The sequence below is a fragment of the Macrobrachium nipponense genome, chromosome 33, assembly GCF_015104395.2.
Source record: "Macrobrachium nipponense isolate FS-2020 chromosome 33, ASM1510439v2, whole genome shotgun sequence".
NCBI classification, from domain to species: Eukaryota; Metazoa; Arthropoda; class Malacostraca; order Decapoda; family Palaemonidae; genus Macrobrachium; species Macrobrachium nipponense.
Genome location: NC_087219.1, coordinates 61,609,887 through 61,624,506, shown reverse-complemented (window position 1 = coordinate 61,624,506; position 14,620 = coordinate 61,609,887).

Here is a 14,620-nt window from a genome sequence, read left to right as displayed (position 1 = left end):
GTTGCTCTTTTTTTGTGTATTACGTGCTTATTTACTGTTCTATTTTGATAATTTTTTTTGTGCATGTTCCAGGTGGATATACCAAACCACATTCTGTCAGACCGCATTTCTATTCAAGACTGTAGTTTCTCACCAATCACCAAATAAAAACCTTCAGTGCGAGGGCCGGGAAATTTCCGTTTTTTTCACATTTTTTTCATAAAATCATTAATTTTCCCTGTAGGATGATAAAATCACAGAGAATATGCATTATTATAGTGCTAATAATGCCTGAAAATTTCATTAGCCTATCTTGATTAGTGTATTTTTGGCAAATATTTTTACGATTTTTACAATCGGAACCCCCAAAGTGGAGACTACCCATAATTAGCTGCTTTCTTGCAGTGACATCAAAGTGAATTAATATTACAAGTCATAATGTACGATTATTCTTGAGGAACAAGAACAAATCCAGGTACTTCAGCAGAAGAGAATTAAAGAGAAAAAGGACGGTAGAAGAGAAGAAAGGGAAGATCAAACACTACAAGATTATTTAGAGAATACTTTTGAGAAAATACTGTCATTGGCATAATTAAGAATAAAAACATGCATTACCGGATAAAATCTATCTCTAAAAGGTGCATTATCGCCAAGGTTGGAACTTCTCTGAAAGGGGATCTTCCATCGCACTTTGGGAAAAGTCGGGTTTTGTTTGATATCGCCGTCATTTCAGCTTTCAATGGTTTTCCTCCGAAATTTTTAATGTTTACTGATAACTGGAATTCATTTATAATCATTGCTCCTGCAGTTTTTGTCACAGACTTTATTGCCATATTATGACAGTGCTTTGGATAGCTAGAAGGAGATAATGAGGATAATAAGTACTGAGACACTCTCAGGTATCCATGTCTGGCCAGAAATGATTGAGGTTTCTGAGAAATTTAACTAATAAGGAAGCTTCAAGAAGGATATAATCACACTTCAGGAGGCTTTCATTTTAAAAATAATGGTAAAGAAGAAGTAACTATATAAGCACAAACATTTAAAATCTGGCTGAAACATGACTTTGTTGTTACTGTTCGAGTCTTATAATAAAAGAATGTGTTGTTACGTTTCTTGTGGTTACTCATAAGGAAGGAGACAAAATTTCTCGTTTACTAGGATGTCGTCTCAGGGTTATATTCCGGGAAATATCTGGACTCTCTGAAAGATTCTTACTGTTAGGAATTTAATGATGTCTAGAAAGGCTTCGTTTTCGTGTCTCTTACGAACTCATTCCTCATCCAAAATAAAATTACTCATTAATAAACGACGGAGGGACCGGCTAAGGCAACATTAGCAGAGGCAGATGTTGCTGTCTGTTGCATTCCGTTAGTGTTTTGTCAGTCGATATGCAAATGGTATTTCAGACGGATAATTCGTTTATACGTTAATGGTCAGTTACCGAATCTCTTTCATAATCTGCTTTCGAAAGAGTTTTGAATTTTGATCTATTTTTCGTTTATCCTTGAGTTAAAAAATGTTTTGAATTCTTAATTTCTTTATGTATATGATATAGAATATTTTTTGAAGCAATATGACTTTTCATTTGTTTGTTTTTAATGCATGTAGGAATGGTTTATGTTAGAGGCAATTTCATTTCTTTTTAAGTTAGTTTATATTTGTTTTCTTAAACTTGAAGGGAAACTTCCCAAAAATTACATTTGTTTTTGTGGTAACAACTGTCCTCTCCCTGAGTTTATCGAAATCACTATTCCATTGCTTATACCCATTCGGAAGATTTCTCTCCCTCTCTCTCTTTACTCTGCTCTTCACTCTCGCCCTCTTTCTGTTTCTCTCTCTCTCTCTCTCTCTCTCTCTCTCTCTTTGTGCCTCTGTCTCTCTCTCTATTTTCTCCTCTTGTTTCCCTCTTCTTCTTCTTCTTCTTCTCCTCCTCTCTTCCTCTCTCATTTCTTCTTTTCTATCTCTCTCTCTCTCTCTCTCTCTCTCTCTCTCTCTCTTCTCTTCCTTCTGTTTCCCTCTTCTTCTTCTCTTTTTCTTCATCTTCTTGTCTCTCTCTCTCTCTCTTTTCTGCTCTTGTTTCCCTCTTCTTCTTTTGTTCTTCTTCTTTTCTCTCTCTCTCTCTCTCTCTCATCTCTCTCTCTCTTCTCTTCTTGTTTCTTGTTCTTCTTCTTCCCTTCTTCATTCTCTCCCTCTCTTCTCTCTTCTCCTCTTGTTTCCCTCTTCTCTTCTTCTTCTTATTCTTCTTTTTCTCTTCTTTCTTCTTCTTCTTTATTCTCTCATTCTTCATCTTCTCTCTCTCTCTCACTCTCTCTCTCTCTCTCTCTCTCTCTCTCTCTCTCTCTCTCTCTATTAATGTCTAGCAAATGTATCGCTTCATTTATGAATCAATTCGACAGCTTTATTGCTGATGCTGATCCCGTTTGATTCGTGTATCCCAGAGACCCCAAATGGCTCCTCATATTAATGAGAGACTTTCTCCCAACTTCTGAGGAGGAACAATCAGAATGGAAGAGATAATAAGTGGACTACCAAGTGTACTCTGCAGATTATTTAACATAACTTTTTTCTTTTTGATTAATGAGCTGTATGATTGTTAACGCTCTTCATTGTTTACGAAATGACATCTAGAAACTCCGATTTGGTGATATTTGAATTTTCTAATAAAGTTTTATTTCCTGTCTCTTATGAATGTGAAAAATATTTAGAAATTGTCCTTGTTATCATTGCACTTATTGATATTTTTTATCATAATTGGAGATGATGATTATAATAATTAATGGTTTTATGTTACTACTATCATCATATTTGTAAAAAGCACAAGAGTAGTTATGTCAGAAGGCTGGACATCTGGATGCTCCTGGAACTGGAAATTGACCCCGAAATATGAAAGAGGATATGATGAAGTCTTCGAGAGTGTTTATTATTCTACTAGTTTTACTTTTAACTCAGCTGGAACAACTGCTGGCATCTCAAAGCAATAACAGATACGGTTAAAATGACACCAAGAAAAGCAACCATAATAATCACAGTAAAAATAGAAAGGATCAAGAAGACTACTAACAACAAAATCAACAGTGGCAAAGATTAAACAGGAATGACAATAATTAAGGTATACAGAGAGTGAAGATGGGAATAATGCGATAATGGCCATTATCTGTCTCACTGAGATTATTGTTGCTTCAGAATAGTTCAGTTATGATGAAGTTACTTGATTTTTTTCTAACAGTTCTCATTTCTTAGGAATAAAGGTAACATAATAAATGTTTGAGATTCAATTATTCTTTCTTAGTGAGGTCAAGTGCATTAGCATTTAAATTTCACATATGAAAATGTATAGAAATTGTGTAAATAAATTAAATATACTATCTAACATTTACGATTCGCCCCATCTCAGTTATAGCATGATAAAAAAGAGACTTGTTTCTGTAATTAATTACAGGATTATGTCGTTATATACTAACACAGTTTCTGCCTAAAGGCAGAACCGTGTGGTAGGAAGAGGCTTCATGTGAACCACAGGAGGGTTATTTTCGTAGTAGGTTTTAGATTAACCCAACCCTTTAGCTCACAGTTAATAGGCTGGCGTTTGTTTCACTTAAGTCTTTTGGTATACTGAGATGGTCGAGGGATTAGTGGCATATCCTCGAAGACTCTGTAACTGGAAGGTAGGTGGGTGGGCAAGGGTATTCCGATGGTGATGTTCTATGGGACATATCATAAAAGAGGCATGTTCCAGATTAGTAGGTCAATATTAGGACATGTAGCCATAGCCAATCAACACTGAACAATCAAGGACGGTCATCTGCAGCAACCAACATCATTTCGTTTTTTGACGTCTGTCGCCACTAAAGCACCATCAATGCTACTATATTTTGCCAGTAATGAACACTATGACCATGCAGTAGTTTGATATAGAGTGAAAGGTTCAGGCTGAATGTCAAAATCTCTAGTGAATTAAAAGAATAAAGGCTGATAAACAACTTCCTTTGTGGCAAAGAAAAAGAATCGTTAAAAAATAGAAGTTCCTTTGTTAATCAAATTCCTCCTCATGCCAATGCACCCAATCACTTCTAAGAGACTGTATACCTGAGGGTCTCTGTCCCGATACTGCTAATTAATGTCATTATCTCCTTGGCGCTGTCACAGCAGCACAAACAGAGCAGCACCAACACAGCAGAAGCAGAAGGGGAAGTGAACCAGCAACAAACCTGAGGCAACAACAGCAGAAACAGAGACAACAGCGGTAGAAGCAACTTTAGATCCAAACAATATTATCGCATTCTGATCTCTCCTTGTGACTGTGTATCTGTTTCCGTAACTCTTGAACTAAAACTGAATCTTTCGATTCAAAAGCGTTGAATGGTGGAAATTAATTTCTGAATCTCCTCCACTGAATGACCGCAGATATTAAACTGACTTTTTTTTTTTACAAAATAAAAAAAGAAAATCTAATAACTATGAACTTTTTTTTATTCTGATGTTGTGTCAGCTATACAATGGACTTCTAAACCTTATAATATATTTTCCTCTGTTATATAAGATTATTTATCATATATTATCTTTTATATAAGCATGAATTTTTTCGTTTTCCTTTTTTTCTTTGTTTTTTTTTAAACCCGTAACTCAGCTCCCTACTAAAGTACCTGGATTATTGTTTTGTTACTCAAGAAGTGTCAAACAAGACTAATTTTAAGAATATAATCAGGTGTATTTTGATACGACGTAACCAACCAGAAAGGAAAGCAATTGATTTCTTGTTTGTGTTGTGGGCTATTGAGTGTGCTGTTACGTCGTCGTGGGAATAACTAAATGGTTATTTTGCTTGTTTAAAGAGTTTCTTGGCGACATGTGTCAGATTTCGTTATTTGTTTATATTCGGAATATCTTCAGAGTACTTCAAGAGATGGAACCTTATAAAATTGGAATTGATTTTTTTCATGTTTTTTTTAGAATTTTATTTCTTTTTTACTGTAACAAAAGTTTCCATTCTTTAAACTAATTTACTTTAAACTGCAGTACAAAAACAATTGCATTTTATAGATTTCAGACGATTATCTTAAAGGAAATGATAAAAATCTTATGATACTAAAGATATTAAATTTCCAGGCTTAGAACCAGTGCAGTCATTATATTCGATATTTATTCCGAAAAGATTGGAGTATCCGTTGTTTGGAGTTGACAGTGAAAGAGAAATTGTAGGTCAGGATGAATTCTAAAAGCAAGATCATCATTTCATGAGGTTCCAGAATTTCTGTGGTTTCCTGGATCACCGGTGAGGGAGATTGGATACCACACGTGCTTCTGATTTCAACTCTAATACATTTCAGTATTAATAGAAATATTTCAGATTTTTTGGCGGATGATTTATATATTTTTATTTGTTTTATCTTAGAGTCTAAATTCTACTTCCAGACTATATTCAGCCACAGTTGCTTTTGATTTTTTTTTTTTTAATATTACACCTCTTTTTAGTAACCAGTTTCTCTTCCTCAGTTCCGCCTAAAATCCCACTAAATAACTATTTCACAGCAGCGTCACAAACTATATCATATTTTACTTCGAAAACTTCCTTAGACTTCATTATGTTCTGATTCTTCGGTGTCTTATAAACACAAATCTCAGTTAATGGATATGGCAACATTTAATGAATACTTTACTTACATCTTTATCTTTCTTAAATTTCTCAGTTACTTATGCAAATAGTTTTATTATTGTTTTCTATTTTGCAATTCATTCTAAGTTAGCTTTATCTTCTTTATTATCCCCCGTCTCTCTCTCTCTCTCTCTCTCTCTCTCTCTCTCTCTCTCTCTCTCTCTCTCTTCCTTTTTGCTTGTGTTTACATTCTTCCTCTTTCATTATCTCCGAACAACTATTTGCATTTGCCTTAACTGTTAAGGTCTTCCATCCAGGTGGACCTTTATATATTTTGGTGTTATTTTCAAGTTCACCTCCGGCATTTTATTTCCCGGGAAGCGTTTTCAATATTCTTATTATTTTCAGTTGTAACGGGAATTTTGTTATAATTGAAGAGCAGTTAGAGGGGAACAATGTGTGCTTTTAATGAGTCGCCAACAACACGCTACTCCATTATTCATTCATAAAAGTCGAATCCAAGAATATATGGTCAAGAGCAATAATGTGTAATGGGCTGAGGGTAAGTGAGGGAATGTTCACTTAATGGTGCGTTGGTATGATTCAAGTTCATTACTATGAAGATAAAACCATTTCACGTTGGTATTTCATTATAATGCATCTATGACTTACGGGATGCAAATTTGCATTTTCCAGAGACATGCATTCCAGAGCTGTCATCGGTAGCGATAAGATGGACGTTTTGTTCCTCCAGTTTCGTGAAGTGACTAGAGACCAGGGGAGAACAGAAAAAAAAAAAAGTTAAAGTTTGATGGAGTGATGCCCTTTAATTAACTTAAACCTTATGAGTCCCTCACAACAATCGCTTTTGGTAAACTTAGTCTGATTCTCACATATTTGATATACTCTGTTATATTTAAATTTTGAGACCTCATATGATTTTTAAGCCTTTTAAGGGATCACTGTTGCCTTTAGAGTACGCAGTTGTAATATATTATGTTCAGGAATCTCTCTGCTGTGAGGTAACTGAATTCTGTGGGTTGGTAAGTGTAATAACCAGGTATTCGCAACGCTTCGTGGCAACACTACACACACACACACACACACACACACACACACACACACATATATATATATATATATATATATATATATATATATATATATAAGATATATATTGACATTTCATTATTACAAGTCCATGAGATAGATCATAACTAAATTTTCTTAGGGGATTATTCTCTCTCTCTCTCGCTCTCTCTCTCTCTCTCTCTCTCTCTCTCTCTCTCTCTCTCTCTCCTCTCTCCCTATATATATATATATATATATATATATATATATATATATATATATATATATATATATGTGTGTGTGTATGTATGTATGTATATTGGTCACCCATCCAAGTAATGATCCAGACCCAGCGTCGATTAACTCCGTTTATCAGACGACCACCTATATATTGAAGGCGATGCTGCCAACGTGAGATTTCATCTGACTAAATTTTTGGAGATAAAACCTTTCAGGTCAAAGGAAGAGAAAGCAGAGGGAGAATGAGCGTGAGGAAATCACCCAAGATAAGAAGGGTTTAATATCCAAGGGAACTTGATTATTCACTGCTGATTCTTTCCATTTTTTTTTTGTTTAAATTATGAGCTTGGAAGAGAAGCAGAGTTAAATTCTAATTCCGGCTTTTAATGAAATACTATTGTGCTTCTCTTTTTGCACCAAGGATATAACGGGAACTCTGTTATTAAGGCTGCCATTGTTTTTGAGGAAAAATTGGAAAATCTCGAATTTTGTCGGGAAAAAAAAACGGGTTATGCATCAGAGGAGTCGAGGACTCTGATAATGATTCCGGTTTTATGTAAATGAGCTTGATTATATCAACCCACCTCATTTTGTCCCATAAAATGAAAAGATCTTTTTCATTTTATTCCTTTGTTGATAAAACCTATATTTGGACTACTAAGCCCATTTTCATGATGAATGTTCCTTTAAGCGGAGTTCTGACTTCGTAATTAATTGGTTGATATACTTATTCAAAATGCATTATCCCATCTATAGAGCTTAGAAGATGTTTACGTTTATATGCACAGTATTCAAATACTTTGATCTATTTGTAAATATTTGATTTACAACATTGCTTACCGAATGTTGGTTTCGGGAGGATTTTAGTCAGAGTCGACGACGTTACGAGTTTAAATTGGTATGTGTCAGAAGCAGAGAAATATTTTCTCGTTATGATTATTCTATTCAATTTCTGTTGCCATAACGGATTCCTGTCCGGCTTTAGCTCGAATCCTTCGTCATTAGGAATCGAGTCAAGATAGTTAAGGGGCAAAAATAGGGGATGGCCGCCCCAGTTGGTACTCTATTCATTCCAGAGAGGGGGGTCAAATTATAAAAAAACATGAAAAGAATGAAAAAGGGAGGTATGATGGCTGTTGTGATGATCACGAAGTCCAATTTCGGCTCATTATTGATTCACCTTTCTCAAGGCTGATAGAAGCAGAGGTAAGGATTATTTATTTTTTTTCCAATCAAGAACCGCGTGACTTGCAAAAACTGAAACAAGTAAGTCGCTGAACCCTTCCTTGGAGGAATGTTAGGTAGACAAATCAAGGTTTATATGTCATTAATTGCTCTTTTTTGTCTGTCAATTTAAATGCTTAATTTTGATGTTCATGAATTCTATACATTGTGATTAATCGAGCCTAGTGTACCAGGACATTAATAATAGAAAATCATATATGCTTTCAGGGTGCCTTGTATATAGAAAAACTGTAGTTCTAACTAAGTCCATCAAAAGTACCTAATTGTTTCCTCTATTCATATTGGCGGTTTCATGGTAACAAATTCAGAGACGCTTCAGGTGAGTCTTTTCTTGTTTTCAAATTCATGCCGTATTGATTATCATTTCTTTCACAAGATTTTCTCACAATTAGGGGGAATGACGTTTTTTCCGCTCTTTAACGATATCGAAAAAATACCGATTAATGAATGGCGGGAAGATCCGTTAAGGCAATATTAGCAGAGGCAGATATTACTCTCTGTTGCATTCGTTAGTGTTTATCAATCTATATGCAATGGGATTTCAGACAAGCAATGGCATCCAACTCGTAGGTAATCTGGTCAGTTACCGAATTTCTCTAATCCGGTCCACTGAGGTTTTGGATTTTGGATTTAATGTCATTTCCCTTCCCATCTGGGAGTTCTTGTGATTTTATGTTTGTGGCAACTGGGAGAATGCTTATCGAGTCTCTTTTGAAACAAAAGGTGGTCTTATGCTTTCTTTTATGTTAATGCTTGAAGTTATAAGACAATCATATAGCATTATCATAATCATTATCACTCCACTTATTTTTCTGATTTTAGTTAGAGGTGGTTAGAGGGTAACTTACGGGTGATTGACTTTATAATCCCTATTATCTTTTATTTAGACCCATCTTTCCAAAAAAAGACCAATTTAAACGTGAAAAAGTATTTATTTTTCTTTAAATATCTTAAAAAAAGATTTAGTGGCGGTGCAGTTTTCATATCTCTCGCTATCAACAGAGGGTCTGTTTAAGGTATTTGTGGCATTTGCCTCTTTTTAAGTCACAGTTAGATCTGACGGGTAACTGTTATTTTGTTTGTCTACAGAGAGGTGTACTAGGTTTTGTAAATAGTTTCCTTTACCGCCAAAATCCTTCGACCTTTCATATATAATTTAGGGAATTTTTTTAATTTTTTTTTTTTAATAAAATGTTGAAATTTTTATTATTATAAAATATATATGATTCTTATTATATATATTGTGGATGGTCATTAGTTTCCCCCAACATTTTTGACAATGACCTCGTTTTTGTTTTGCTGAAGGGTTGAAGGTGGGCACCGTCAGGGCTGGTGACCTTGTTTTCACCTTTATCTCACATTCAATAGTACAGGTCGGTTCAAAGTTCGAAAATTCATTATTTCTAAACCAAGAAACTTTGCAAGTATGTGTCGTTAGTTAAGGGTTATTTTTCCGTGAGTATTTTTTATTTTGGTCTATTTTTCAAGGTCATAGGTCAATTCAAAGGTCAACGTTTAATTTTGTCTAGTTCTGTTGAAAACATCAACTTGTCAATGATGATCATTTTCCCACCAGTAACTTTCACCTTGACTTTTTCCAAGGTCATGGATGACTCCCATAATAAAGGTTTGTCTTTTTTTCCACATCTCATTGATAATGAACGTTTGAGGTGTTTGTCTTCAGAATGATTGTCAGGAGAAAGCAGTCGTTGATTCCTGAGAGAGAATCAACGGACTTTGAAGTGTCCTTGGCTCCTCCTCCCCACTTCGCCGTTCGTCCTTTCAAGACGCTATTCTTCACTAGAAAATACGCCTGAAAGTAGAATTATTTCCGTTTTGAAACTTAACCAGACTGAGCATATAGGAAGCTTTATTTTTAAATAAGTAAATTAAAGTATTATTAGTAGTGGTTATGATTTTTCGCGGTTGACTTGGAAGTTTTTGCAACTTTCTTTTCCATGGCGTCTGTTCAGTTTAACCTTTCACAAACACTTACACTTTTAAGATTGCAATTCTGCTAAATTCTATAAACTGTTTGTGCAGTAACTGGCATTTTCCTTGGTATGTTGATATCATTGTTCCCTGGCTCTCTCTCTCTCTCTCTCTCTCTCTCAGAACAAATCGTATTGCTTTACTGCATGTGATGATCTTCTGTACTTCGTGGAAGGGATACAAAGAGCGTCTGTAAACCCAAAGTCCTTAAAATGGCTCTCAACATATGAAGAGACTTCCTTCACTCATGTGAACCACCAGAAGCGGAGGACAGACAACAGAGCAATAAATTATTACACGAAGAGAGAGAGAGAGAGAGAGAGAGAGAGAGAGAGAGAGATGAGAAGAGAGAGAGAGAGAGAGAGAGAGGAAGTGACAAAAATAAATGGTAAATTTCCGTGGAAATGATGGACCCGGAGCAGTAGTGCAATAAAATATTAGCATAAAATGGAGGTGTTCATTCAATCTCCACCCCCCCCCCCCCCCCCCCCCTCCCTTGCTTTTGAGAACTCTTTCCACTTTGCATCGCCCATTACGCATTACTACTTTTGGCCATTCATTCTTTATGAATAAATAACGACGCTTCAAAAGCATTTCGCGTCGACCTGACTGTAATGTGATTGAAAGCATGGCGTCCTCACAGTGTTGCTTTGAAAAGAAAAGGTTTCCTGAAACAGTTGCTGAAAGGCGGAAGTGGAATCCACAAAGGATTGCTTCTTCTCTTTATTTCAATTTTTCTGAAGATAAAAGAGGACAGAGTACAAGACTGAGTACTTATGGATTACACAGACAAAGGGTTCGCGAATCCAAGTTATAAGAAGAAACTTGAAAATAAGAGGAAAATCTGGTCATTGTTAATGAAAGACTTTAACAAGAAGTGGATAGTGTGAGAGGTTTGTTTTAGTAATATTAATCAATGAGCAACCAAGAGAGAGAGAGAGAGAGAGAGAGAGAGAAGAGAGAGAGAGAGAGAGAGAGAGAATTTTTAAGAGAGAATTAATCGTCTTATTTCCGGAGCATTAACAGTACCGACGGCAGGAATAAACAAGTAAAAAATGCGCCGAAGAAACCAATGGAATTTTCTGCACAGTGCATAATGCTGTAGAAACTCTCAGCCGCTTCCCATGAGACTTGCAGCCTTGGCAAGGTAGTGGCTTGTATTGTTGGCACCAAGAGCGGTTTCAGACGCGCGATCATGATTAATTTTAGTTTTAAATAAAATAAAAAGTATTATGGCTAGATGACTGCAATTTGGTATGTTTGATGAATGGAGGGTGGATGATGAACATACTAGTTTGCAACCCTCTAGACTCAGTAGATTCTAGGACCTGAAATACGGACGGACACACAAAACTAAAAATGAACGCAACATTACACAACTAATTAGATTAAACAAGATGAAAGGCGTTCAATTTAGAACATTAAGAAAAGAGTAGCTTTTGTATTGAATACGAAAGGTATTTGTGCTGAGGAGAGACAGAACCTGATGTCTAAGGATGTTGTCATAGCAAAACTGAAGGAAGTTTTCGGTGACGTAATTAGGCGATGCTGCCTTGAAGAAGTTGTTTTTTCTACGAAGTTATATAGCAGGAAAGAGAAGAGCGAAGGGGGTTGACGGTGACGGAAGAATCAGAACTTCAGAGCAAATAAATCGGAAGAGGCAGAAATCCCCCTAATGAAGGACTTTTCTATCAAAGGGAACATTTTGTTGTCTCTCAGAACACCTTCAATTAGTCAGTTTCAGTCTCAAATCACCTCGTTTGGCAATATCCAGTCGATTTCTTCTCCTCAGTAGCAAATCATTGACAGCACCAAGTCCACATTCAGCTAAATATGGAGATGGGAGCGGTAACAACAAATTCTTGCAAAGCTGCTTGATTCTGGGTGTTCAGTTCTGTCTCGTAACAAAGCCATGCTGTCGCTCTCCTTTCATATTGAATCTAGTTTTTTTTAAGTGGACTCATCATTTTGTATTTCCGATGGTTCATCTTTGGTACTGCGTTGAAACTATGAAATCCAGTTGATGGTTGTAATGATGAGAATAATATATGTATACAGTATATGTTATTACACTTGCACATACACAAAAGTATGTATTAAATTCGCACACGCTCTCATAATCACACAGGCTTGCTAGAAAAAATTCGCTGTTAATAACTCATTCCCGAATTGCCTTCCATAAAAACAAATACCCGTATGCCCCAGTTAAACCACTGTTCTTAAATGGTAAATAATATTACAAGAAAAACTCCGACCTGATATCCGAAACTTCCCTCAACCGATTTTTTCCAGGAAATCACAGATCAAAAACAGTAATGATCTTTTTCATTGAATTTATCTCATCGTAAAAATTCTCTCTCACAGTTTAATCGGAAGAACCAAATGATCTAATCTTTGTGATTGATTTCATAGGAATCATTGACTGACTTCTATGGACTGCTTCTTTGCATTATTTGTCTGTAAAATAAATACATAAGATGTAACCTATAATAAACAAATGAGTAAAGTCAACATCGAGCAAAGAGAGATTAGTTTAATTACTCTGTTCACTTATTGATTTAAAAAAGCCACTGAAGAGACTCGAAGGTATTTAGCAGCCGGAACATATGGAAGCCTGACAGACATCAGAACAAACTCTTTCTGAGACGAAAATTCCAAGTAACGTATTTTGGAACACAGGTTAAAAAACATCTCGTAAACAAACACACTCCGAGTCTTGCTCCTTCAAGTCCGACCACAGAGGAAACGGGTAATCAGTTATCTTCCCTTCCCTGTGGTTACATGGAATAAAAATACTGTTTATTATTATTATTATTATTATTATTATTATTATTATTATTATTATTATTATTATTATTATATTATATTGTTATTATTATTATTATTATTAATATTTATTATTATTATTATTATTATTATTTATAAAGACAAATTATCCTTAAAGAACCAGTAAAAAGGGCTACCATTTGATTATGAAGGCGATAATAAGCGAAATAAAATAGAGAAGGACGGGAAAGGCCAAAAATATTAGAAATAAACAATAAATTTCAGCTGGAAATGAAAATGAATTAAACGTTCATGTATCTCAGAGCCAAATATTTAGCAAAGGTATGGGAAGGCCCTCGTCTGGTTATCATAACATCAGAGGGGAAAAAAACGGTCGTTAGCAGAATAAAAAAACTGGCATTAACAATAAAAACTGCCATTAACAGTGGCATTACCGCGGAGGTCGACAAACTTTGCCTAAAGGGGAATTTCCATCGCATTTTGGGAAAAGGCCCCTTTTAGAAATCTTGGGTCATTCCAGGGAGGGAGAGTCAGAATCAAGGTTTAGCTTTCAACGCTTTACAGGTTCTAGAGGTTATGTCAGTATGAAATATTTTCGGGGTGTGTCATTCTCTTTACTTTTATTTCTGCTTCTGCTGTTGTTGTTAAGTCTATTGCTGTTATTACTTACGTTTCTTTGTTACTGTTGCGTTGGTGCTGTTGTGACAGCGCCAAGGAGATAATGCCGCTCTGCGGAAGAGATGCTCAAGTGACTGTGTCACTTATTTCTGTTGTACTGTGGAGCAGCTGTAGTGATATGAAGATTGGAACACTTGAGATATGTCAGCCATAAGATGTCTATTTTGAATTCTCATTAGGAATAGACTAACGTGTTTTAACAATGAAAGTTACAACATTTTTCATTCTGCGATAATGAAAATACTCACTAGGTGTTAGGCAACTACTGTTAATGTCTTCATGTAATATAGTATATAACAAATTTTTTATTGCCATAGATATGGATGTTGGAATTTTGACTGTATTGTTACCGTAAATCTTCATTTGTACCAGCATATGTGCCTTTATTTAACTTACGTAGTAATAATGTAAAATAAACCAAACAGTAATTTTAGACCTTTGTTCATATTGCATTTGCAGATTGTTAGCCTTTAGGTTTCGGAGCACCAATAAAGTGCTCTTTGCTAATGAGTTTTTTATATGAAATTTAACTCTACCCTCCTTGTTGCCTTTCAAATTCTAACATTATATTCACTAATTACTCATACTTAGTACTAGTTATTAGTACTAAGTACTAATTACTTTCCTTTGGCAATCTAGATAATGGCACTAATATTCAAGTGTTTATTAATTACATATTTTGAAGGATATTTTTTTATTTAATGGAAGTTTCTGTTTTTCACTATAGCTTTAAATTGTAAGCCCATAGTCAAAGGATTCAATAAATCTGTTCAATTAACCCTTTATTCTGTACAATGTGTCTGTTTTTACATTTTATATAATGCTCTTGACTTGCATATGAGGTGAATATTTTTGGTGTGTTTACATGCAGTCAAGTATTGGATGTAAATTTAATCCATTTGAGTCGTGGAAGATTCATAAATGACTGCATGGCAATCAGTTTACCAGTTGTCACCTGTGTATATTTTTATTCCTGGAAAACTTCTTGGGTTAAATGGGTAAAATCTTTTACATCTATTATTACTGCAAATA